The 22196-nt window shown below is 42.9% G+C and overlaps 1 long non-coding RNA gene across 1 annotated transcript; it reads right to left on the bottom strand.

Moving 5' to 3' along the window:
• Positions 1-314: 314 nt before the first annotated feature.
• Positions 315-3028, bottom strand: LOC118977379 (uncharacterized). Its single transcript, XR_005064515.1, has 3 exons — positions 2760-3028; positions 2053-2278; positions 315-799 (listed from the first exon to the last, which is right to left on the bottom strand). It is a non-coding gene; the product is annotated as an uncharacterized LOC118977379 (long non-coding RNA).
• Positions 3029-22196: the final 19168 nt, after the last annotated feature.

The raw sequence follows: 22196 nt of genomic DNA, 5'->3' as shown, positions 1-22196 counted from the left end.
ACACTCTTGCCCAATAGTCAAAATTTTAAGTTGCAACCATAATCCTAATAGACACAATGATTCTGCTCCTGGTAATGTATTTTTCAAAAAAAACCCCACAGTTACCAAAATTATTTATGAATACATGTTTTTTAAAATATTTGTTAAGTTGTAAAACCAAACACAATGTAAAATTTGTCACACATATTCCTTTGGAAATTTTCTGTGTACACTGAACAGTTGAAATTTCTTCAAATACAAGACTGGTGGCATTTGAACTAGAAATAGTTTTTCATGGCTTAGAAAAGCTTTCTGTAGCAAGGGAGTCTTTTTTCCCCATTGGTTGAAGGTCTTCTCTCTAGGATTCAAAATTTGAATGAAATGTCTTGAAACTATACACTGTAAATTGCATCCATAAAAGGTCTGATATGCCCTTCAATAAAAACCCGGGTCACCTGTCCACAAGTCCTGTGTTGGTAGAGACGGCAGACCCCTAGTGGAGTGAGATAACTACAGTTTGGGCAGTTAACGGGGGAGGGGACACTAGGGATAGGGTTCTAGTTAACTACTTTTAAAAGATCTAAAATTGGTGTTTGCCAGACAAACAAGTATAAACTGAAAGCCAGCTGTATTCTGAGCTGGGACTTGGTCACCCCTGCTCTCACATAGTGTCTCTGATGCAGAAACACTGTGGTTTCTTGAGACCCAGTTCTGTCTGTCCACAGGTCCCCAACTCCTGCACGCACTGCCCCACGCTGCTCTCCGTAGCCCTCAGTCAAGGTGCAGCGGGACTGAGGGGGAGACAGCTGAAGAGGTGAGTCTGAAGTGAAAAATGAGAATAATGCTAAGATAAAACGAGGTTTGTTACATTTCAGTGTGCAGACTTACCCGCGAAACACCTTGACTTCCCTTTATAGACGTTTCCTTTATATAAGAACTTAACTACCAATAACCTGTGTCCCTGCCAACCAGCAAGCGAGAAGGGTCACTCAGAAGACTTTTAGGGAGAATTTTTCATTAAATTAACAAGTGCTTGCATCCTTTTTAGTTCTCTCTAAAAAAAGAAAACATCACAAAGCAAAAAGCTCAAAATAGATCTGTTCATTAGTCCTTGTTAAGTATCTGTGTATTGTCTGGGCTGCCACATTTTATGTCCCAATTTAAAAGTCATTCAAGTTCGAATTCTTTTTAGTTGCAATATGTTCAGGATCCCTGGGGAGTTTGTGAACCAGATGGCTGACAAATATGCAGAAATCCACCCAATATAACTTTTTTCTTAAAATAATTGAGTTTCTCTTCTTCATGTATCCTTTAATAAAGAGCAAATTATGCAACAGAAAAATGCTATTGGCACGTGTTCAGGTTTTGGTGGGTGATTTAATATGAGTTAGTCTCAGTAAGTATGGGAAGAAATTGGGTCATGAGGTAGACTTCCTAGTCCACAAGTACTACTCAGCTTGCTATATAAATGAGTAGAAATGCATGTTACTTGCCCAAGTTAAACTTGAAAGAGCCCACAAATTTTAAAAGCAAACCAAACTTCCAGATCTGACCAAAATGTTTCCTGATTGGCTCCATCAAAAACGTGTGCATTTCAGCAGTTCTCCAACTAATTTTCTGCTGCCTCTCACACAACAACCATAGAGAGATTCTTGATGTGGTACAATGGTGTTAAAATATCAGTTTGCATCTTTCCTCCCAAATACTGAATGTGTTCACTCACACCCTGAGGGCTTCCTCCCTCCAAGTGCTGGCGTCAGACCCCTGCAGAGCCAAAGGAAGAAATATCTAAGATACTCAACCCTTCAACAGCACGGCTTAACAGGAGACTGAGAGTCCCACGCCTGCTTGTGAGGGCGGGCGGTTACTGCTCCCCAGTGGATGAGAGGAGACACAAGGGACTGCCTTGTGGACAGAAGAACAAATAAAAAGAACCAGAAAGTCTCTGCATGCTGTCCCTATTGACATCAAGGAGGGGTGTGGGCCTGAGTTAGTGCAGAATTGTCCTGTGAGGCCACCACGCCTTAGCTTTCTCCCTCTTCCAGTTGCAGAGGTTAGAGTTGCTTTCCTTACTGCTTCCAAGGGCACATTCCAGAGCTCTACATACGTTCTAGGAGCAGGAACAGGGTCCTCGCTGCCAGCCACAGCACAGGGTCCCCCTCCAACGTTTCATCTTAGAGTTGGCCTCTGTGGATTACTACTGGCAGTAACTGTCTTAGATCCCCTTCTGCTGGTAACAGACTCTAAGATGTAGACTGAATGCAGGAAGTGTTTAGTGCAGTGCACTCAGGAATAACACCTGTGAAGGGCCAAGAGAAGCAGAATTGAGCAGAGGGAGAAGCTGAACGGCAAGGCTCTTACAAGAGAAGCTTCAGCCAAGCCCACGAACACTCAAGAGGCAGAACAGATCTTTAGGCTTGTCCTGACTTGAGGGAAGGGGCCGGGTGCCTGTGGCCCTGAACTGACCAGTTCTTGGAAGCAGGCTGCTCCAAGCAGGCTCTTCAGCAGAAGCCAACTTTTACTATGGGACTTAGATGTGAGTTTTCAGCAGCCAACATGCCCAGCAGCTGGGAGAACAAGTGTCTCTTAAAATCATGTCTTCCTGATCTAGGGCCTTTAGTCTTAATGCCCAAGCCGCCCTTTGGTAAATTATCAACATCCTGCAAATTTTTTTTGCCAGCCCTCTTCTCTCCAGTGGCATTTTGTACTTGTCTGCCTGGAGCAAGTAGTGATAGGTGGAAAAATGAGAGATAGGAAAAACAGGGCGTGAAAAGAGTCACCTTTGCAGCATAACTGTCTTGGGTGAAGTTATTTGCGGCTTCCAGGCAAGGCAGGACCCACTTCACTGGTAACAAAGGAGGGCCTGCTCTACTGGCAGAGGGAGCCCTGTGGGGACCAGGACGCAGCATCATCCAAACTGTTAGGGAGGCTCCCTTTCCAAACCCTCATGGTCTTCCTCCCTCCCAGCCACACAGTAGAGCCAATGAAGCTATGCATTCAACTCATCAAATCATTAGCAACTCCCAGGTCTTGTTTTCGTGATGATAGCTCTGTGGTTACAAAAGATTAAAACAATATTTTAAGATAATCCTGATCATGCCTTGAGCCAAAGTTAAAAATTCTAGTTTGTGAATTTTTTCTTAGCAGCTTTTCAGAGCAGTCAGAATCTGCCAGCTCACATCCACATTGCTGCTAGAAGGAAATCGGTACTAACATTAACACCAAAGAAGTAGCTTTGTCTGCACCGTCAGTGTTCGCCGTCCGAAAGACAGCGTTTACCACTTCCAGAGTTCATTTTCATCCATCTACTAGGTTGAGTGACTGGTTTTCAAGATTCTATTAGCCACAGCAATAAAATACTTAAGTTCTGAAAGCCTTTTTATGCATTCTGTTCAAACAAAAATCTAAAGCTAAGAAATTGCACAAATAGCTTAGTAGAACAATAATTACGTGAAATAAATAAATATTTTAAGTAAAGAATTTCCCTATAAGCTTTGAAGAGGAACTTAATTTTTTTTCAATTACATATGCATTTTTAAGTGTTGAGAGCAGGGAAACTTCTAGTGATTTCAAAGTAAATTCTAAACTTTTAGTATCCACAACCACCTCAGATAATACAGGAGACTGCTGTTGAGCAGAATGCTGGAGAGACGGAGTTAAAGTCCGTGGTCAGAGAGAGAGAACAAACTTGTTCAAGTGACTCAGAATTAGGCTGAGAAAGAAGCATTTTTTTAAAAAAACTGATATACTACTTGGCTTGGGCTGGGTGAGTCAGTTGCTTGGAGCATCATCCCCTACACCTAAAAGGTTGTGGGTTTGATTCCCAGTCAGGGCACGTACCTAGGTTTTTATAGGATTCCCAGTCAGGGCGTGTACGGGAGGCAGCTGGTCAATGTTTCTCTCTCACATTGATGTTTCTCTCTCTCTCAAATCAATAAACATATCTTCAGCTGTCTACTTGTATAATTTTTATTTATTAGGTTCACACTATCTTTATATGGAACATGTTTAGGCACTGAGTGCCACACAGAAACTGCTGAACTGATTCTTTAAAACGAGCGCCTACAACATCTTTATCTTTAGAGAAAAACTTTTCTGAAGAAGCTGATGGAGTTCTTCTAACATATAGGCAATAGCATTGTTGACACTACATTGGGTTGCGAAAAAGTGGTACCATTTTGAAGGATATAATATCCTATAATTGTATGTGACTAGGTTTTTCTATAGTTTAAAATAACTGTGTCTCTAGATAAGTAGTCCCTGGATAAAAGTAAGTCGTGGTTTCATATTTAAAGAAGACACTTTGGAAAGAACTAAATTGCTAACTGGTGAAACTTCTGGGCAAAAATGTTTTTCACTAACAAGGTATATGCAAAGCTTTAGAAATCAAGGTAAAGTATCAGCATCCAAAGTTAATTGGCTATGATGAGATGTCAAGTTGGACAAATAAACTGCTTTTTAAATAATGATCATGACTTGCCACATAAATAGTAAGATCAATATACTTTAAATGACCATGTAAAACTACTTTTCAAATAGTCCAGATGAGATTTCAAGTGTATTACCAAAAACAAATATAAAAAATAGGAAAGCACCTTTGCAAACAACTTGTAAATACACTTTAATTCTGTAAAGGCTGCAGACACAGTATTTACAGTGACATTCTGATTGGCATTTTACCACCTTAAAATTATGCTTACAGGGTCTGAGAACAGATGTCAGACACACACATTTTGATTCTTATGTATGCATTTGGCTCAGGTGTGTGAAGAAAGGGCTGTTTTAGCAATTAAACAAAGCCTTGAGGTATCTAGCAGACTGTATTAACTGTCTTTGTGAGCAAGAAGGAGATGTATAATGTGCAATGTGAAACTTAAAATGTGAACATTAAGAAAGCCCATTCTTAAATGTCTTTCAGCCTGTGTTGCTCAACCACACCTCTGTTCTCCTCTGCTTGTGTCTCTCTTTTCCCCAAATCCCTGTTTATTCCTAATGTTCCACCACTCCAACATCTCTTTACTACCTCCAAGTTCTCATATTTCACCCCAATCTATTACACAATGATTTTCCAAAATAAGAACACCTTCCCCTTTAACAGAAATTCCACCGTCAATGGTTGAGATCATTTCTTCAACCCACCACCCTAGCAAAAATCTGCAGCCTACAGACAGCTCCACCTCGCTGAGGTTTGAATCCTGGGACATTAAAGTTGTTCCTGCCCTGGCTGGTATAGCTCAGTGGACTGAGCACGGGCTTGCAAACCACACAATCGCGGTTCGATTCCCAGTCAGGGCACATGCCTGGGTTGGAGGCCAGTTCCCAGCAGGGGACTCACAAGAGGCAACCATACATTGATATTTCTCTCCTTCCCTTCCTCTCTAAAGATAAATAAATAAAATATGTTTAAAAAAAGATGTTCCTGACCCTCACTCAGACAGGCTTGGAGGAAGGTCCTGCTCAGGGCTGCTTCTGTCCCGACCGTATGGTCTGTATTATCTGCTTCTCCTCTTTGGTGTCCCAAATTGCCCTGCACCAAACGTAGTGATACGTAGTGATACCCACCAAACGTAGTTGGATGGGTTAGTGATAATATACCACCTACGGAGAAACACCTTTGGGCCATTATTAACACAGTTCAGTTTTTCTGGGAAAAGTCTGTATTCGGTATGCCCACAGCCCTGCAGGGCCAGACTGAGAGATTCACTCTCTGCTAATTCCCATCTGCAAATGCTCCCTGTGGGCATGACTGTGGGACTCAGGGAGGGCCTTTTCTGTCTGGAGCCGTGCTGGTCACGAGGTCCACAGTCCGCTGCTGCAGGCCTTGGCGAGAGCAAAGTGACTTGCAGGTGGGAGCTTCTTCAGAACTTCCTCTCACTTCTTGCAAACCCTGTGACTATATCCTGTACAACATTGTTACGTATTTTCCTGCCTGCCAGCCCCTAAAGATCCTTGATTTACACCTAAATATCAGCAACATGCTTAATGAAAATCAAGGGTAACAAGAGAAAGAACAAAGCCTATGTCATCAAGAAAGAAACTAGGAAAACGAAAACAAAATAAACAAAAAAAAATCAACCTATAAGTTTTCTCTTTATCATGGAAAAGAGTTTAAATGGAAGCCATTTTCAGCACGAAAATCTTTTCATAGTTACTCTGCCCCCTGAATATACTTCCAGTATATCATCTAAGCACCTCCTTCAAAAGACTTAAGTTTCACAAACTAAAACAATGAATCAAATGTGGCATTTTAAACAGTGATGACAGACAAACTCAGCTTCTTCCACAGCCAATTCTCAGATATTTACAACAGGATCCTCAGGTTCTGATTTATATATATATATATAATTAATTAAAAGCCCATTTAGTAACTTTATTTGACAGCTAAGCTGTCTGTAAGCAGCCCTAGGCGAAGGATACAAATGTCTGGTTCCCTCACAGAGGGCCATAACTTACAAACAACTTTAAATGTTTAGTCTTGCTTTCTTTGGTCTATAGATTCTGCCACCCGTTTTATGTCTAGTGCCTATTTGCCAGGGCACTAAAGACATGCTCAGAATAAAGTATCCATGCACACACTATTTATTAAAATGAAAAGGAATTATGTGAGAGTCACCTTTTCAAAAATAGTCATCGTACATTTGACCTGTACTGGTGAGTAAAAAGTTTCCATCTGAAACATTATTACATGACCTAAACCATTTTCTCTCAGCACACTGTTCTTCACAAAACCCAATGTACTTCTTGGTTAAATAAGCAGAAAGCTCCCAGTTTAAATAAGCAAACTGAGAAGTGTGTAAGGGTGTATATTTACTGATGCCTTTTAAAGTGCTCATAGAATTGCATAGGATCTGTAGCAGTCTTGGCTTCTTCCCCATTTGACTGACGTGGGTCCTTTTTCGTGTCTCTGGGAACCATCCCCCTATCACCATCTCAGACCTGGACCTGCATTTCTAGGGCACCAAGGCCAGACTCTGCACTTCCCAATAGTCTCTATTTGCTCGTCCTCTACCTCCCCATCTCCCATACCCTGGAAGTTCTTCACAATTAAGCAGTCTTCTCCCCAAATGACAAGGACACACACACACACGCACACAGGATTTGACCTAAAATTCCAAGTCACTTACCTGTGGTCATTCACCTGACTTTACTGTTGCCACCAGGAACAGATCCGCCACACCTGCCCATTCACCCCAGGCCCCAGATACACCCCAACTAACTGATGTTCCCATTACTGTCAGGAATGCTCATTCCTTCCTGTTCTCCCTATAAACATTCTGGAGGCCTTTTCAGATACATTTGAACATCACGTATTTCAGCACATCTATTTTACCTCTCTTGGACAGATACAGAAACTCCTCATCCATGCTTCTCATAACTCCCCATACACATAACTGCCTTGTTGCAATTTTTGGTCTTCATGTATATTTAAATATATTTGCCTCCTTTTTATATTATAAACTACAAGGCAGCAAGAACCACACTTAATTAGCTTTTGTATTTTTATGTAATTACACTGCTTGAAAACATAATTTTAATTGAAATGTCTATTACATGCACCCTAAACTGGGAGCTAATCCTTTCAAGTGACAATGAATAAGAAAGAGATATTTCTGCTTTGGGAACTGAAGTGCCTGTACAATCTATTAGTGTATAAAGAATACATAAATGCAGTGAGAGAGGCAGGGGCAAAATAGAAAATGAATGGAATTAAGCGTTTGAATGAACCATTAAAGTTCTACACAAATTGTGACTAATTTTGGAGAAGTCTTTGGAATTTTACTAATAGATATTCTCCTCTCAGAAAAGGGTCTGCTTGTGCACATAAACACATGCACACACACATACCTTCAAGATAGTTTTAAGGGATCTTTTGCCCTTGAAATGCATCCATGGATTCCGGTAGAGAGCTTTTGGGCTAGCAACCTCTGACCAGAGATTAAGAACACTACATATTTGGAAGTGATGTGAAGGGCAGAACGCTGCTTCTGTTCTGTGTTACAGAACTCTGTAGTACAGTAGTCAGCTTTAGGAGAAATGGAGGTTTACAACAGGGAAGAAAGATAGTGCCCCTTTGGGCCACACTGGCTAAGAGAGCTTTTGCCCCAGGGTTTTGTCTGAATTTTATTTTAAGCTGTATCTGGCTTATCATTACAACTAGCTGCTGAGGCAGTGTGGGTGTGTTGCAGTTGTTGCTGTTTCTTTATGAGACGAAAAGATGCAACTGGTTAAAGGCCTCTATCCTTTTCTCCTCTGAAGGTGAAAGAGATGAGATCTTTAGGAGCAAGTTGTTCTTGGGGAAAATGTCTAAGGTGTAGAGTAGGGAGTTGGAAGGAAAGAAGGTAATGGCCCCAAAAGAACATAGATAAGATGTTAAGCTTACTATTCAATTCAATGGTAAATTTACATAAAATTCAAATACGAATTTTCACCATTCAATTCCTACTTGGAAGAGTGTTACAATCCCTTTTCTTTTTTTTTTTTTTTTTACAATCCCTTTTCAATAGAAGTAGGAATGAGGAGGAGCAAGGAAACAGGATGAAATGTGAAAGAAAAAGGAAAACAAACACAACAAATGAGATACAGAAAATGGTAAAATTATATGAAAGACTTAAAATAAGAAAGTACTACTTAAGGGAACTCTGGCACGCTACCAGTTAGACATAAACGCCTGTTTCGTCTACAAACTACAGCAAGCAGCAGGCCCCTTTGCTCGCAGCCACTGTGAATCAGCAGGCCCCAGGCTCCCTTTTAGGCCCCAGCTAGCTTGCCAGAACCCAGAGTTTCTTCTGGGACACTCCCGAGGATTCTGCTTGCTTTTCACCGTTGAATGACCCGAACAGCCACAGGACTTTATCATTTAGTTAGCCCTCCCACTATGCCAAATACTGATCTTTATATATACACGATTTCACCTAATCCTCATGGCTATTCCATGAAGCAGGTGCTGCTCCTATCCCAATTTGTAGATGGAAAAAAATGGAGGTTAAGCAAACATTAACTTTGTCAAGGTCAAACAGCTCATGAATGAAAAGATGAAAGGATTTCTCCTCCCAGCACACGTGGACCTGGAATGCGGTTACAAACCTGAACTAACTGACTGGCTAGCTAGTTCAACTGAGACATGAAGTCTGGGGTGTAAAATGATTGTTCTAACACTGTGGCAGACCAGACAATAAAAACACAGTTCAGCAACCGAGAGAAATTTCAAAGTAACTTAGATCTTTCATTTGAGTAATGTTTCTTAAGAGCTTATTCCCCCCCACCCACTTCCACACCAATCTGCAGCTTCTCTGGTCCTTTCGCACACTAACTAACTGCCTGAAAAAAACTCCTTTTCAGTCCTAGCCATCATCTCTCTGGACCCTTTACTTTCTTCTCTTGGTCAGACTTTTTACAATTCTCCCAGTTTCGAATCACAAAAGCCAACTATGCAGAACCTCTGAGACACCTCTGGATGGACTGTCACCTCCTGGAACCAGGCATAGCCCGGTAGACTGAGCACAGGCTGATGCTCAGGTCACTGCTCCTCCTGCCGCAGGTGTTGTTGGGAAGCCCCCAAACTACAACACTGACCAGTAGCTGTCATCGGACACTCGAAGGACACTTCTCAAAAGAAGAAGAAAGGAAAACTGAGGATGGGATGGGGGCAAACCACTCTTGAGCTGGCAGGAAGAAGAAAAAGCCTGAGAGCTCTCATAGACCAGTCATTTTGGTTCTGGGATATTTGTTTGTATGCTGTTCCCTTCAACGAGCCTTAAATTTCATAGGATTTGGGGGTTTATTTTGTATAACAGCAACAGGGAAACACTGATAATATATGATGAAGAAAAGGACTTACCCATACATATTGGAAGATAGTTTTGTTACCACAGGTAGTTAACTACTTGTTTTAAGAAAGAGCAGAGAGAATCAGATGTTGAGCTTAATATACTGGAGAACACCAGCCTGTCTGCTTCACCAGTACGCTACAACTTCACAGCCCACGGGATTATAGCATTGCTCCTCCAAGGAAATTAACACTCCTCCCTTCCCCCTCCAGATACCGGATTCTGGGGGGGTACAGGGGTAGGTGCTTACCAAAGAAGCCTGTCTGTCTAGCTTAGGGAAAGAAGGGATTTGGGGGAGGTGGACCTATCAAAAGCCCACAAAAGTTTGAAAAGTTGGTTGTTGCTTTGAAAAAGCACCCGGTCTATCCCAAACCCAAGGTAATATAATCCCAGGGGAATAAAAAAGCTCTCTCTCTCTCTCTCTCTCTCCGTCCCTCTGTTTCTCTTTCTCTCCCCCACCCAGTAATGCACTCACCCCAGCATTTGCATGTTCTCCCTCACCCAGGAGCACACATTAATACAGGCCTAGCAGCTACAGGTGCCTGCAGCGGCTGGTGTGGGCTCCAAGGTTAAACCTCAATATGAAGCAGAAACTCTGGACACTGGCTGTGGTTTTGGCCTTACTGAGGACATGGTTGGAAATTTTCCACGGTGAGACTGATGGAGAGGGGACACAGGGACAGCCTTCCACACAAATAAACTATATTGCCACACTACAATTTCTCGTGCATGGGTCCCTGGAATGCTTTCTTGTGGTCCCATGGAAGAGCATGAGTTCCACCCACAACCATAAGATAAAGAAGAGACTAGAGGAATGAAGGGTGATGAGTGACAGCAGAATATTTCCTTTGTTTTTGTCCTATTTTCCTTATCCTTAGAAAAAGGAGTTTTGCAAAGACTCACACACTGTCAGACATTACCATGAAGCAGTACATTCAGTACATACATTGCATTATGGGAGGAGGTCAGTATTAGCAATGTTTTGGCTACACTCTGTTTGTAATCATGGCAAAGACATCCACTTGGACCTCTCAGACATAATTGGATAAGATTTCCGCCTAGCCTAGTACCTGGCACGTGGTAGTCAATATTTATTCACTACATAAACAATTACTGTTACTCACATGAATAAATGCGAGTGGCAGTCATAATTAGGACAATAAGGTCATGCACTAGTGACATTTAAGTTATTATTGTTACATAACTTTATCTATTCTGATAGGCTAGTGATATCAGGAGATGTGGAGCTTTCATTTAATAACTGTGGAAAAATAAAAGAAAATCAAATTTGAGAAACTCACAATGACATTGATTTAGGATATTGATTGAGCTTTAGGAAGTCTTTGTTATCTCCATGATAACTGGCTATTCTCACATGCAGACAAAGACTGAATTACTATCCTTTATTAAACTAAGTGTTATTGATGACTGCTTTGGGCCAGGGATTATAATAGAGATCATACTGAAATGACAGGAAGGAGAAAAAAATCATCCATACCTAAATTAGACATAAGGAAGTCATAGTCTGGGATAAACAGCATAATACAATGTGAACCGTGGCATACTTGAGGTATATGCTGAGTCATAGCAGATTAAGGTGGAGAGTGTATGAGTTATGGAGGTGGTAGGGGGGAGCACTCCTCATGGAAAGGAGTATATTTCATACAGAATTGCTGGTGCATGGTGGTGATTAAAAGCAGGCTGCCCTTTAGTCAGTTTTATGATTGTTTTTAAATTTTGATAAAAACTAAGATTTCACCTAGTTATCTAGAATTAGAATATTATAAAATATTAATTCCCTACTGGATTTTTGAACATGTGCTTCCATGTGGGATATTACTATTCATTCACACTTCTAATCAGTATTCTCTACAGCTAAAATCAGCTAGCAGTTACCACTGCTATTCTTCAATACAGTAAGTCAATAACTTTGCTCATTCTACCTTCCCACTCTTGGGAATACCAAGTGTTGCTCCAAGAGGAGAAAGGAACCCTGACTGTGGCCCACAAGCTCCTGTCTTTCCTTTCCACACACACAGATGCAGGTGAGTTTCCCCAAGAAGCTGACTCTGAGGCAAGCTAACGTATAGCAAGTTTATTAGGGGAAGCAGGTAAAGGGAAAAGATTTAGTGGAGGGAGCCTGTGATGCAGGCTTGATAAAGGGCTTTCTCTGGTCCTGTTCTGGAGAGAATGGCCCTTCCAAGGAGTCCCACGTTGTTCTGAAATGACTGAGCCTTTACAGACCTGTCAGTCAGTGAATGTGGTCCACCCTAAGGACAGGCCCTTAGGCCAGGCTGTGACACCTATGGCATTGCAATTGCAATGCCTGCAAGAGAATAATATCTGAAAGCTAGCTTCTGACCACCCCCACCAGGCCCTCCTTGATGGGGCTTCTGGGGGGTCCATTTTCATGTCAGTCATGCATACCTCCTGGTCTAGTACAAGCTGCATTGTCTTGGACATCTGCTGCACTAGGTACCCAAAGAATCCAAGCTCCACCCTCCTGACTGCCCCATGCTAACAGAATGCCTTCAAAGACTCTAGTTAGACAGAGTACTGCCTTCCACCCGGTTCTTTTCAAGCCATAGGCACCGAGTAGGTCGTTATCATGAAGCGCTGTTTGTTCTGGAATACACCCTAGCTGTAGCTTGTACCAGCCCTGAAAAGCTCAGCCCTTTTCCACTTTCTGCCCCATCACCATTCCAGATAAAAGGGGCATTTCCCCTTACTTAACCACACTGTTAATTTTTTCAGCATTTGTTCTCAGAAAGAGTAGCAAAGTCTCTATTTGGAGGCAATTGCTAAGTACGCTCATATGGTCACATTTAGTTCTGGCATATTCACACACCATTTTTATTATTATTGTCATTATCATTATTATTCTAATAGGCTATTCAAGCATCGTGTTGCAACAGGTTGGTGTACAGGTGATTGGTCAGGTGGACTCTGACAATGAAGGGGACTCTTGCATTCACTTGGCAGGTTAGTTATTTGAGGCGGAGAGTTCGCCTCTTCATTTTTATTTCACTGGTGTGTTTGTCAGACGAAAGTTGGATAGGTTAAATTCTGTTGGGACACTGTACAAAATAGGAGTTTGTTTTATAAAACGCTCACAGAGACTCAAATTTAACATATATCAATAATCTGCAGGCAAAGTTGATGCTTCGGGAAAACTGTTTCTCTAGAGAAAACTTTAATGCTATTCATTACCCAAACTATGATTCTGTTCATTTTCAATTTCGGTGTATCTGGCGGGCGTTTTCCTCCACTCTCTTTGAGGCTGTCTCTTTGACAGCCTCTGGGATGGCAGTGACTGGGCACTGGAGGGGAGGAGGACGGTAATGGGTACCAGGAGGCCTCTCGGCTCGAAGTGTGAACATTCAGGAGTATCAAGCACAGGGCTTCCCAGATTTGGGGGGGGGGGGGTTAAAGACCAAAAAACTTTCCAAAATTAGAACACCAAAATAAAGCTGCCTTTTAATTTTGCAAATAAGAATTAAAACTTAATTAAAATAAAACTTGTGCCTACAAATGTTATTTCACAAGATACAAGACAATTTAATATCAACACAAAACAGAAACAGTTTTTAAAAACCCAGTTATTTAAGGTAAGTATCTTTAGTTACAGGAAAACTTTCTACCTGTCCTTAATGTTATCAGTTTCTTAATTTCCTGATTTCGCTACAAAGGAAAGTTACGTCTGTCTCCCTTAGCCTTTCCGGGAGGGCAGTGACTACCATTTTTGTTCGCTTCCACTTTCCTCAGCCCAGCACGGTGCCACACTGTCACACAGGGATCGGTGTGGAAACCCCAAATCAGAGTAACACAGATCATCTTCTCTTTTTCGGGAAGAAATTCCACAGATTTTACTTCGAGAACATTATCTCATCTCTCCCCTTATCCTGTATTGCCAGCATTATACATAAAGGATTCTTAAGGCTTCTATCTCGGAGAGAACTTACCGTAAACAACGGTGGAAAAAATGCATAACCTTCCTGGGCCCTTCCTAGAAGGACAGACCGAATATACTGCAAGTTTGCACTGGGTGGTCTCCCCAGCTAAGGAAGGATTAGAGAAGCTTTATTTTCTGATTCCATGAGCAAGTGGCTTGGAAGCCACTATGCTGTTCTAACAAGTGGAAAGCTGAACAGACTGAAAAATCAACATTTTGGATCCCTAAGAGAAGAGAGGTCACAGATGAAACTGCTGCTCCCACGGTCAGAGGAACACACGAATAAAGGAGGTCTTGGGATGTAGTGCTGGGTCAGCAAAACCTGTAGCTGATGCGTTGCTAGGTGCTCGCTGTGAACAAGTGTTAAAAACTGCAAGGGATTGAGTCATGGCGGCTGGTAGAGCAGGGGACCCACAATATTTTGAGATTTACTTCCAGGAGTTTGACCAGACTCCCGAAGTAAATACCGAAGGAAAATTCCCACCTTCCAGCAGGGCCAGGGAAAAAGGAACCACTTTGAAATATGCCAGAGAGCTTTGTTCTTAACCAGGCCTGTCCTCTGAGGAAACCAGTTAACTAGAGCCTAACCTGCTGGGACATTCCCGCCTAACTGACCTGAGGAAGGAGAATACCCTACTCCAGCCCACGCTAGCCACCCTGTTGCATCGAAAGGGAGAGAAAAAAACTGAGAAACACTGGAAAGTTCACAGTCTGGAGTCAGGGACTCACTGAAAGACTGAGACCTAATCATAAGACATTAAGAACCCTGGCTGCTGTAGCTCAGTGGATTGAGTGCGGGCCTACGAACTGGAGGATCCTGGTTTGAATCCCAGTCAGGGCACATACCTGGGTTGCAGGCCAGTTCCCAGCGGGGGACTCATGAGAGGCAGCCATACATTGATATTTCTCTTCCTCTCTCCTTCCCTTCCCCTCCAAAGATAAATAAATAAAATCTTTTTTAAAAAGACATTAGCAATATTTCCCTTCCCCCGACAACTCACCATCCCACTATTAAAGCTTTTTTACAGGCATTCCTATTACCTGATGTAACATGTCTGGCTATTAATTAAAAATTGCAAGGTTTACCAAAAGGCAAAAACACGACAGAGCAAGCATCAGAACCAGACATGGCTGGGATGCTGGAATTATCAGACTTGACATCTAAAACAATTATGGTCCATATGCTAAGGGCTCTGATGGAGAAAGTAGATAGCATTCAAGAACAGATGGGCAATGTAAGCAAATGCGTGAAAATCCTGAGAAAGAACCAAACAGAAATGCTACTGATAAAAAGCCCTGTAGCAGAAGTGAAGAATGCCTTTGATGGGCTTATTGGTCGACCAGACATGGCCATGGGAAGAATCTCTGAGCTAGAGGGTATGTCAACTGAATCCTCAAAAAGTGAAAAGCAAAGAGAACAAAGACTCAAAAAACAGAACAGAATATCCAAGGACTGTTGGACAACTACAAAAGGTGTGACATACCTTTTGTTATGCGATTGTCAGGAAAAGAAAGAGAGAAAAGTATATTTAAACATAAAAAAGATAAGGGTTTGCCAAGAGTGGGGAAGGGGGAGAAGAGATGACTAGAAAGAACACCGGAGACTTTTAAGGCAGTGAAAATACCCTGTGTAATTGTTTTGGTCTTTTCAGGCTGCTATAACAAAATATTACAAACTGGATAACTTATAAACAACAAAAATGCGTCTCTGGAGCCTGGCAGTCTGAGATCAGGGTGCCAGAATATACGAAAGTGAACTCTAAGTTGAACTGTGGGCTTTTGGTAACATGATGTGTCAATGTAGATTCATCCTTGGTAAAAAATGTACCATTCTGGCCCTGGCTGTCATGGCTCAGTGGACTGAGTGCCAACCCGTGAGCCAAAGCATCACTGGTTTGATTCCCAGTCAGGGCACACGCCTGGGTTGTGAGCCAGATCCCCAGTAGGGGGTGGGGGGGAAGGCGAGCACACATTGGTGTTTCTCTCCTTTTCTTTCTCTTTCCCTTCCCCTTTCTCTCAAAATACATAAATAAAATCATTTTAAAAATGTAGCACTCTGGTGAGTGATGTTGATAATGGGGATGGCCATTATCAATACGTGGGGGCGAGGAGTATATGGAAAACAGTACCTTCCTCTCAATTTTGTTATAAACCTAAAACTGCTTTAAAAATATCAAGCCTTTTAAAACAAAAGGTTTTTTAATTAATTTTAATTTTAATTTAATTTAATTTTAAGAAGGACTGCAGTCCCTCATCTCTCCTTGCAATGGAAACCACAAGGAGCAGGCGGAACTCTTCCCCGTTTGCGACATCTAGTGGCCCTGCCTCTGAATGACAACCGCTTAGTCAAAGAAGGAACATCTGGCAGCGGAGGGAGACTCTGCCCTGATTTGACCAACTCCTGAGAAAACACTACAGCTCCCTTCATTCCCCAGGAGAGTTCACTGGTCTTCCAGTTTAAGAACCAAGTAGATTAAAATATAAGGGTTTGTCAGTTTGTACAGTATTTATGTGGTTCAGGAAAGCACAAAAGCCAAAGAGCTCCAAAGCTCAAAAATGATGATAGGGAACCACCGAAAACCTAGCTCTTTCTCATCCTCTGGCTGTTCCTTGGCACAAGAAGGACAACTAAAGGGCCAGCTATGTTCCATTGCAGCATCTTGCATGGTAGTGGGAGGCCACCTTCATAATGAAGCTTCGGACCAAACAGCCAGTATCTTCACGGATGCTGGTTCCTTGGGAAAGAACTAGGAAATCAGCTCGGCTTTCAATTCTTTCTGCGATGATGATGACTTGGCTAGTTGGTATCCTCTTTGTATTTTGGCTAAATGGAGACACTATGACATCGCATGCATTGTCTCACTAAATTTAATCCTCATTCCAACTCTGGAAGGTAGGTCTTTAATTTCCTATTTTGGTTAAGTGAGTACAAAGGCTCAGAGAGACTAAATAAAACTTGCCCTGCTTAAAGCTGAGAAGTGGCATTGTTGGCATCTGATTACGTGTCTCTTTGGCTTCAGGAATACATTTTTCTTTTCTTATCATGTTTATCCAAATCATAATTTTGATAAACTCACTAATATTCTTTGTTTTTTCACCAGTATTTTCCACTTTCTTTGACCCCCTACGTTAGTGTCTATTCTGGGTTCATTGCCTCAGGGGAGGGGTGTGGAAAGACAGAAAGCTGAAGGCTCCAACAAATATTTGGGGTTTATAGCCCAAAAGTCTCAGAGAAGCAGTTAGAGGGTCGGGGCATAGACAAAGACCAGAGGGAGAGTGCCAAGAAATGAAGTGGAGGGAAACGGGCCCAGTGTTTTTGTGGTTGCAGAGGTGGGGTAGAGATGGTCAGAAGAGGCGCAGGTGAGTTTTAAGAAAAGAGGCCCTAAAGCCTTTTTCCTTGGCCTGGCTGTCATGAAAGCCACACTCGCTGTGCAAATGTCCATATCACTACAGCGAGGTGTCCCTGAGTGTGAAACACCTGTCTGAGAACCTCATGCCCTGCAGTAGGCTGGAAGCTGCCAGAGACATCAGCTCTGCAGAGGGGTGGGCACAGAAACAAGGCATGTCCCCAGACAACTGGGCCAGACAGATGTGCACCTGCTGTAGCTGAGACATGGCCCTGGGAGATGGTGGGGAACCTAAATTACTGGGGTTTGTCAGCCTCAACCCCCTTGAAGACTAAAAAACAAAATAAATGTTAAATTACAGAAAAAATAAAATATTTAATAGTCATCTTGTATTAGTTTCCTAGGGTTGCCATAAAGTGGGTGGTTTGGAACAACAGAAATTTATTCTCTTAGTTCTGGACACTAGGAGTGCAAAATGAAGGGGGCAGCCAGGCTAGACTCCCTCCAGAAACTCTAGGAGAAAGGCCTTCCTTGACTCTTCCCAGTTCCTGGTGGTTGCCCGCGATCCTCAGCTTCCTGCCTCACTCCAATCTCTGCCTCCATCGACCTTCACATGGCCTTCTTCTCCATGCGTGTGTGTCTTTGAGCCTTGTTTTCTTCTTATAAGGATATTGGTCACCAATTCAGAACCCACCCTACTCCAATAGAACCTTATTTTTGCTTGGTTTCATCAGAAGAGATCTTATTTCCAAATAAGTTTATATTCACTGATACCAGGAATTAGGACTTGAACATAGCCTCTCCAGGGAACACAATTCAAACCACTGCTCACCCGAATCTGCGGTCTTGTGGTAGGCACTTAGGCAGACTTGAGCAGAGTCTGTCTCCCTGGGCCAGGTACAGAAGGTCAGAGAAAGCCCTGGGTGCCTAGCAATGGGCAGAACTGGAAAAACAAGGACCCTGCCCCAAGGGTTACCTTCTCTCTGATCTTTTATATCAGTGGTCATGAGGTTCAGACTCTCGCCTGAACTTTCCTCCCTGACCTGTCACTGGTCATGCAGTAGGAGGAGGAAGGCAGGGCCAGAGAGTAGCCTCGTGAAACTCCCAAATGGGCCTCTGCACAACCACTCCCTTAAGCATTAACCTCTAGGGACAACATCGAGGCCTCAGCTGCATTTCAGCTCCAGGCCCAGAAAAGTAGCAAAACCAGACAAGTGATGCCATGGCTGCAACAACTGATGACCCACTACCCTCTTGCTGACCAATTAATGGAGACCACAACTCTGAAAGGATATGCCTGGAAAGTTGGTGAATATTCTATTGAGATCCTTCCCTGGGACCTCCCCTAAAATCCACACCCTTATAATCTCTCTCTCTCTCTCTCACGCTTTGTCCTAACCCCTTTCCCCAGGCAAGTTTTCCTTGCCTCTCTCTTTCCTAAGCTCCAAATGACCTCATTTTGCTTCTGTGACTTGTTTCCTGTGCCTATTTCTTTTATGGGTCACTTCTTCTACCTCTGTGACTTTCTAAATAAACTTTCTCTTATTGTTTTGAGTCTTGGCTCTGAATTCTTTCATAACCAGAACTCAAGGGAGATTGCTGAACCAAGGTCTTGTCTGACTCCGCCCTTGTAACATCTGGTGCTGTTTCACCACCAACAGTCTGGGATTCACACCTGCTACACACAGGAGTCTGGAGTGGAAGAGGTGACACCATGCAGGGTTATGGGCACTGGTATCAGGAGGGCTGGTCTTGGTTAAATGCTAAGGTGACCTGGGATCTTGCACAAGGCAATTAGCTTCTAGTGGTCTTCTTGACTTCCTCCTCTCTCCAGGGGCTGGAATGTTATCTGATCCTGTCTAGCACTGACATTTAATGGTCCTACTGGTCCTGAGTGGGGGGGTAGGGGAATCCTTCCCCCATGGCCCCCACACAGTGTAGTTTCAGACATATCACAGGATTCTGCTGGTCTGAAAACACTCCCCCGCCACCTAGTGATGCTTCTTTCCTTACTGGCCTGCTCTTCTCACCATTAGGGTCACAAAAGCATTTAATGTATTGTCTCCTGTGGCCATTGCAAGGATGGTCTGATTCTAAATAAAAAACAACAAGATTGACAAGAAGATTCAGTTTTGAATGTAAAAGCTACAGGGAGACTGTTTGGGGAGAAGTGAGGGGTAAAGCCACACGGCTGCCGAGAGAAACTAGGACATGATGTAGAGGACAAAATGCTAAAGGAGGCAACACAAGGCTTACAGTCTGCATGAGTTTCTTTGTTGTCACTGCAAATGCGTCCTCGAAAGAAAACAATGACATAGAGCCAAAAGCCTAAGAATAAAGGCTGGCCCAGGCTCTCCCTATTCATCTCCAGAGAGAGCCAGTGAGCTGCTAAAGAGACTGGACCCAGCCTGCACCAGGAGGCCACAGCCATGGGGCCACAGCGATGTCTCACTTAAATAAGGAGACAGTCTCAAGGACTCCCTCCCACTGCAGACGGTTTTCAGAGACGAAGTTCTGGCTGAAATCTGGGTTGCTCTGCAATGCGCAGCGGCCCTGTAAGGAAGGAAGCAGCCATGGGAAGGGTGAGGAGGGAGGGTCAGGATCTCAGAGTGGTGGTCAGGAGCTTTGTGTTCTGGAGACCCACGAGCAGCCCAGGTGCCACACGTACTGGCTCTGTGACCTCAGACCGGTTGTTTTCTTTTTTATGCCTCGGACAAAATGAAGATTATTATTTTACCGTCTGTCTAGAGCTATCGTCGTGAGATTAAATGAGATGGGGCAGGGCAAATGCCCCCTAGAGTGTTTGGCACAGGAGAAGTATCCAGCAAACACTGCTTATGCTACAGACGCAAAACCAAAGATAAGTGATCCTAAAACTTAAGTGCCACTAAGGCCACATGGATAAACAATGGCACCTCTAAGGGGAGACTCCAAGATTCCTCACTCCTTAGTTTTTTTCACGAAGCAACAGAAACAAAAAGAAAAAGCCGTGAATACTGTATTTACAGTATTACAGTTGCAGTTATGTCCGCCCTGTGCCAGACCCCATTCACGTCACTTTATTAATACTAAGTCATTTAATCCTCACAGCAACCAAAGAGCAGGCACTGTTATCATCCCCTTTTTACAAAGAGGAAAATGAAGACAGAGAAGGTAAGTGACTTGCCCGAGGTCACCCAGGGTCAGAGGGTACTGTGCTGTGTCTAGGGGTTCGAAAGTAAGCTTAGAAAGCATAAGGGCATCATTTTTCTTACAACGTTTCCTGGAAACTCATTAGCTAAAACATACTGTTATTTTTGTACCTATTTTAATTTTAAGACACATAACAGACTAGATGGTATGCACCAATCTAAGACTCCCAGTTACCCGTGACTAAAAGAAGAGCCTAAAATTTTAGAATGTATAGCATAATTGATAGCTCATCCAGCTACTAGCAGATACAGTTCTATGAGATGGTTACTATTTTCCATAAGACAGCCTCACAGAATTTACCTAACAGCCCACCTCAGCCTCCATATTTCGGAAGTTTCCTAGAAATTGTTTAAAAATTAACCAGAAATGTCCCAAGCATCTAAAACAAAACATGGAGAAGATGAATTAATCTTCATGTGATAACTTTGATCTGGCCTATGAATTCTTCTATCATACGTTGCATTATAGTGACATTTCGTGGTTCACAGCCCTGATGCCCTCAAAAGCCCTAAGAAAATAGACCCTGATGGGTTCCAGAACGGCACGTGTTGCCCCGGGCAAAGTGAGGTAAGATTGTCCGCCAGTGAAGAGCTACACTCTCATAAAGCTGAAAGTCCAATCAGAAGATGAGTTGTGAAAACCTGGTGCATTGAAATGACCGGGAAGAATCAGGGCATTCCCAAGTGCCTGGCAAGAGTTACAGGCCGAGGGGGTATGGGGGAGAACGGCATCCTTTGTTGACAAGGAGAACTTTAGAAGAAGGGGGGTCAGCATACAGCACAAAAATAATTCCATTTGAAACATACTAAATTTGAAAATCCTTGAGTCACCCAATTGGAGATCTCAAGTAGGCCACTAGATCTAAGTTGTAAAGTTAGAAGTAGAGCCTGGACTGGAAATACACTTTGAAAGTTTCCAGCCAACATTCGAGTTTGAGTAAAAGGGAATTAAGTCAACAAAGATGACTGAGGAAAAAACTTGATAACAGAGGTAGAAGGAGTACCAAGAGTGTGTGGCATAAAACCTGAAGACAGAAAGTTGATTGTGTCGAATGTTGCTAAAAGATAAAGTAGGATATGGACTGAGAGAATCCAGAGAAGCACCATCATGGAAGTCACTGGTGACCCTAGCAACAGTAGTTTCAATGGAGTCATGGGATGGAAATTACATTACTGTTAGTTGGAAAGTAAAGGCGAGCCAGTTCTGGCCTTGGCGTGGTAGCTTGTACTGGTTTAATGCTATGACTGAAGCTATTATGAGAACTAAATGTACAATATACAAAATGTAATGAGAGATATGTCATATAAAATGTACAAAACAACTGCTGGACACTGGAGAAGCAGCAATCACGTGCTATAATCCCTGAAAGAATAAGGCATAGAAGGTGTGCCCCACATTCCGCCTGGCTTTTTCTCTAAGGTAGTTCTCCATATTCAAACATAAGGAAATAGAGCCTTTATGGAAAGTGGCGGTTTTGCAGGGGTGAGGTGCTCCAGAAGCAAATTTCTGAAGAGTGACAGAAATTCACACGAGGGGCCCAGAGAGTAGTGCCCATATTCTCCGCAAGTTGTTGGATGGTGCCTACATTGTGCGCCACGAACCCAGATGCAAAACGGCAGCTGGAGAGCTAAAAAGCTGAGCTCAGGTCTCAGCAGCACGCAGCCCTGAAAACAGGTTAGTTTAAGCCCTACCGAAGAGAAAGTGCACCAGGAAACGTTACGAAACTGTAGCCAAGACCGCAGAAGGGGAATGCACTAGAGCAGAGGAAACCCACAAGGAATCAGGTCTGCTCAATGAGGTCAAATAAGGTAACACAAATTAATAGTCTAGCCCTAACAAAGTTCAAATTTACACCTCAGCAGGATCTATCTGCCTGCCAAAAAAACACTAGCTCTTTTT

Source organism: Sturnira hondurensis, unplaced genomic scaffold (genome assembly GCF_014824575.4).
Source record: "Sturnira hondurensis isolate 20B ecotype Veracruz unplaced genomic scaffold, ASM1482457v3 Scaffold0021354, whole genome shotgun sequence".
Taxonomy (NCBI): domain Eukaryota; kingdom Metazoa; phylum Chordata; class Mammalia; order Chiroptera; family Phyllostomidae; genus Sturnira; species Sturnira hondurensis.
Note: the sequence above shows the minus strand (reverse complement) of the source record. Positions and strands in the feature narration are given on the sequence as shown.